Genomic DNA, 5830 nt, shown 5'->3' on the forward strand with positions numbered 1-5830 from the left:
TTGTAAGTTATAAAAACAGTCACAGGGATGTGAAGTACAGCATAGGGAATATAATCAATAATACTGTAATAACTGTGTATGGTGTCAGATGGGTACTAGATTTACTGGGGTGATCACTTTGTAAGTTATATAAATGTCTAATCACTATTTTGTACACCTGAAACTAATATAATATTGTATGTCAACTGTAATTGAAAAAAATTTTAAATTAATTTTAAAAAAAAAGAGTAAAGCACCTGGAATCAGAGTGCCTGGGTTCAAACTCCAGCTTACCACTTCGTGACATCAGGTAAGTTACTTAACCTCTCTTTACTTCCAGTTTTCTCTATTTGTACCATTTTGAGAGTTCATAAGAAACTATGTATGTATAAAGGGCAATAGGTTAACCATTTGAACCCTAAAAACTAATCATTCTCATCTTTTCATATTATCTTTGACATCTGTTCCCAAAATAGCCAGTTCCCTAAACTGAAAATCAGTTGAGGTGCCTTCTACCTTGATGACTTCCACCTGTGTCATAGGTGTTTCTTGGCTTTCGGACAACCAACCAACCCCTGCCCTTGTTTTCCCCAACGTGATCTAACCTTGGGCAAATACCAAGGATAACCTTGGACCTATGGACTCGCCACTACTCATGGCAAAATGTCATCAGGACCATTTTTTTTTAGACAAGGCAACCCTTCGTTGACCTCACAGATTGCAAGGAACTTGTCAGCTTATGATTCCCCCCACCCCCTTTTTTTTAGGCCTACAGCACCTGGTCTTTCTAGGTGGTCTCCCATCCAAGTACTAACCAGGCCTGACCCTGCTTAGCTTCCGAAGATTGAATGGGATCGGGCTTGTTCAGGGTAGCATGGCCATAGACCATCAGGACCATTTTTATAGTGGTTTCATTCTAAAACAAACTCCAGGCATGCTTACTGAATTTACATTAGAATATTAGTTTCAATATTTTGGCCACACACACCAAAGGTTTTCCAATCACATCCTTGTTCTTTATCTAAAGAAAATGTCAATGTCTCTACTTGGGAATTTACTCTAGGACCATATTCGAATGCTGCCAAACAGCCAGTCCCACCCCTACTTCTTGGCTTTAAAATGACCTGGAATCCAATCTATCCCTCCACTTCTGCCCGCCCATCAAAATGCCTTTAGTCTCTAGTGCAGAACACCAAGAGAAGCCTCCTTATATTTGATATCAACTATTTTGTTCCGCTATAGATATGTAGAAGTTTAAAAAAACACTGTACCCTTATTGAAGGAATGAATCTCCCCTTCTCTTTCTCCACCCTTCCCCCAGCCCAATGCTGAGTAACATGTTGCTTTTAGAGACACTACCATTAAGGGAGAGGTGTGTATTCTTGGCATACAAATGCATTCCTCTTTGTCCTTTATAAATAGTGATTATGCCTAGTTAAAAGCAGCACTATTAATGCTATTCTATAGGTACAGTATGGGTTGACCTGGTTACCTAATGACCGTAGATAACAAGATATCCATATGAAAACTTCCTCCAAATGCTAACCGACCACCTCACAAACAAATTTAGGGCATGAAAATTACCTCTAGGTTAGATTCAACCTCAAAGATGCTGTGTTGACTCCTAGTGAGGTCAGCAGCTTGACTTTCCTTTGAGGTGGGGTGTCCCAGAGGCAGACCAAGAACATATCACCTGTCTATCTCTCAACAAACTGTGAAATAAAACTGTCCATTTGCTCTGGCCTGACCTAGACCTGCAGTAGCCCTGGGCAGGCTAATTATTTGGCATCCCTTGGAATACATTTTCATTAAATATGTCTTCAACATATATTTAAGATAAAGGTTGAATGTCAGTCAGGAAGAGGGTCAAAAAGGAAGGCCACAGTAGTATTGTCCCAATTTATATGCTCAATCACAAAATTAAAAGCCCAGCAATTAACCGAATCTATCTTCTTTAGAAGGTACTTTATGATTGACCACTTAGGTACTTTAAGTAGCATAAAGTGGTTGGACAGTGAGCACAATCCACAGAATCATACAGACTATAATTAACTATTGATTTCTTTCTTAAGATTTTACCACGATTTAATTTAAAAAACCAGGAGGTTTTTTAAACCTAAATTAGTCCTCTGAAAAACTCATTAAAAACTGAAGGCATACTAATAGTACCTGGAGCTAAGTAATTTTCAATAGCTCCATTCCAGGTGCTGTTAGGGTACTTACAACTACAATGAAAAGCTCTCTCCATTAAACTTAAAGAAATAAAAGCCTAGTGCTGTGATTCTCAAACTTTAGCTTATATCAAATTCATCCGGATTATTTATTAAGGCACAGATTGCTGGGCCCCATCTAGAGTTTTCAACTAAGCAGATCTGAATAGAATCTGAGAAAGGCATTTCTAGCAAGTTCCCAGGTGATGCTAATTAAGACAATGCATTTTTCACTGTCTTCCCCTATAGAATGTACGTTTCTTGAGGGAAGTAACTGAGTCTGTCTTGTTCATTACAATAACCCTTCTTCTTTACACAGTGTCTCAGACATTCGTTGACTGAATAAATACTGTAATATTTATTACTTTGCTGTTTGCTTTCTTCTCTTTCAAAATCTTCTCTATCTTAAAAAGAATAGTAATTACAATAAGGGCTAATGTTCATTAAGTGCTTAAAACATACTAGAAACTGTGCCTAGAAACTGTGCCTAGAAAGTGTTGATGTGCATAATTTCATTGAATTATCACAATACTCCTCTAAAGATTTTGTATTATTCTTTCCTATTTTACAATTGAAAAAACTGAGATATAGAGAGATTAAGTAACTTGCAACAGGTTACATTACCAATAAATTGCAGACCCAATATTTAAACCAGGAAGTCTGACTTCAGGTTTCTAACTACTATATCACTGTGCTTTTCTTATGTAAAAATTATCATATGCTATTCATGATCTACCCCGCCTACTCTCTGCCCTTTCCTTCACCTTCACACCCAGTGGCCCAGGCATACTGTGTAGTTTTACCATGCACCTTTTACTTACAAAGGCTTTCCCTCTCTGTGGGAAAACACTCGCCCATCTTTTAAGACTCAGTTCAAGCATTTCCAACTCTACAAAGCTTTTTCTGACTGTTCTCCCCCCAACCCCAGTAGGGAGACTTGACTAATCCCACCTTTATACCAACATTGTCCTCTGTTCATCTATAACATTTTGTTGCTTTTTTTTCTTTTGCACTATTGTGGTCTGCCCTTGATATGAGTTCCACAAGGTCAGAGACTGCATCTTAATTGGTTTTGATATCTTCAGAACTTAATATAGATCTTCATAGTGGACATTAGCATATATTACATAAAATCCCTTATACTCATAATATTTATCGTTATTATATAAAATAAAAACATCTGTCTGATATGTAACCTCTCATCATACAAATACATTTTCAACATTAAAATATTTTAATTTCTATTGTTTTTATTTCCAGAAGTTCTATTTAATTCTTTCAAAATCTATGTAGTCTCAAATTTATTATGTTCAAAACTTGGGTAGCCAGTTTTCATTCGTTTTTATGTCTTGACTCCCTCATGGTGATTCATTTCCTCGTGTGGTTTGTAATTTTTTAATTTGTGAACTCATCTTCTGCAAGCCTCTTTTTCCCTGGAGATCCTGATTACTCTATATGTATGTGTGTGTGTGTGGGCGGGGGGGAAGATGGCAGGGAATAAAACACTTTTGAGTACTTTCAGATGTGTTTTTATTAGAGACTTCAAGTCATTCGATAGCCTCGAATCAGCTTCTAATGCCAATTTCATGGTTTAAGTTTTCTGTACCAACCTAGTAGAATAAATTCAGCCTCTATACCTACCTTCGGCACAATCCAGATGTGGCTTTAAATTTCTCATAAGCGACACTTCTCCCTGCCCCTCAAGGCCTTGAACAAATAGCAAGCTTTACTTCTATTTTACTGAGTTGGTAAGAAAAGTTTTTCTATATCTCTTTAGACAAATAGAGAAGCTCTTTAAAACTCTAGGTTTTATGCATAGAGTTCCTTTTCAGCACCCCAACCTCACACAGATCCAATTGTCTCTGGTCCCCAACCCCTGGACTCCAGGTACATGCCTGACCTGAAATCTACTTGGGCAAGTGGTATCAGTTTCTATTTATTGCTCTGGTTTTGGTTTCTCTCTTAATTTCTGCCACTTAGAATTTCCTTTTCATTTGTGAACTAAGCTATATACTAAATATTTGGTAGAGAAATACATTTCCAGTACCTGAATTTCCACCCTTGTCTTCTTAGTTTTCCATGGTTGTCGAAAGCCCACTTTCAATTTTTAGAATACTTTCATATGCTTTCTCAAGTGATCCACCTAATAACTTTCAAGAAAAATTAGCCAGGTAGTAGGCCCTCTTACACTAGGTAACTCTGTAGATTAAAATAGTTTAAGAAACTTACTTAAGTGCTCATGGATAATAAGTTGCCTCACCAGTTTAAAAAACTCACGTATTCTAATTTCAGTCTCATGTTATGCAAACCAAGGCCCCAGGATCCAATCAATACTTAGGGAAGGCAAAGGTGGCCTTTTGACAGGTAGTCCTAAAAATACCATCAACTGGCTCTTTTGTGGACTCTATATCTAGGTTTATTCTTTTGGATCTCATCTTGCTCCCCTCCTCTCTCCCACATCTCCATCCTTTCTCCTAAGTATTTTGATAAATATCTATCATTCTCAAATATGTTAAGCAGTATTTTCCACCAAACTATCTTCTAACCTGTTTCTCAAACCTCGTGAATCTCCCAAAGCCTTCTTTCTCCATAAAAATCATCCCCCCTTTCCTAATCACAGTGAAGATGTTTATCTTCACCTCACATCTTTCCGCTTTAACTTCATCCCTTGTGCTCACACAATATTCTCCCACCCAGTGAATGGAGGAAATTAGAAAGATAGGTCAAATTTAAACTTCAAGAGAATGATTTAAAGACCAGGACATCTATTGACGAATTATACGCTCATTACAGAAATTATGTACCGTTTCTGTCTTTGAGGACCCATATTATTTTACTCTAGACTTACCATGGGGTGAAAACTACTTCCAAATGCAGTGTGCTCTGAGATGTCTGGGTCCTCTATAAAAATAACAAAGTCCACATATGAAAGACAATCATGTCGTTTACTTGGAATTGGCCTTTCAATGCATCCAATTCAGGGGCCATAGGTACCCTAAAAAAGCCAGAGTGAGGATCAGAATCCTAAATTAGAGAATTCACTTGGCTCACCTGCCTTCTTTTACTTCACATCTTTTCTCTCATTGAATCTTCTTGGTTCCTGATACATTTGGCTTTGCATCTGGCATCTTTCTTTCTTTTCCTTTTTTTTTCCATTTAGACTTGTTTGGATTCAGTGAGTTGCCTCCAACTGTTTTCTTTGGTCCTGACTACATTCTCTTTGGGAACACATTCTGGAAATTTTTCGACACCTTGAAAACCTCAAGAGAGAATTGAAAAATACTCTGCTAGCTAAACCTCGGAGGGCTCCATTCCCATCTTCCTCCATGCAGATAGGGAGATCAAACCCTTTTAATCTTTGAACACCATTGAAATACTAATAGAATAGATAGTGCAAATTAGACATAAACCCTACACAAACATTTTATTACACATTCTGAATAAACTAAGAATAAATGTCATATCCTCATGTTAGATTGAGGGAAATTTTGCTCCTCCCCCAAAAAACTCCTACAGCCAACCAAAAGTCTTACTAGCTTCAAATTTTAACACAAGCAGAGAAAAAAATAAAAATTTTACCAATGGAAATCAGAAGGATAGGCACTCCTGAGTATTAGCTTAAAACACCTTATTAATTAGTC

At 37.2% G+C, this 5830-nt stretch overlaps 1 pseudogene; it reads right to left on the reverse strand.

The window, feature by feature from the left end:
* Positions 1-745: 745 nt before the first annotated feature.
* LOC112474727 lies at positions 746-865 on the reverse strand (annotated as a pseudogene).
* Positions 866-5830: the final 4965 nt, after the last annotated feature.

Source organism: Pteropus alecto, unplaced genomic scaffold (assembly GCF_000325575.1).
Source record: "Pteropus alecto unplaced genomic scaffold, ASM32557v1 scaffold7, whole genome shotgun sequence".
Taxonomy (NCBI): domain Eukaryota; kingdom Metazoa; phylum Chordata; class Mammalia; order Chiroptera; family Pteropodidae; genus Pteropus; species Pteropus alecto.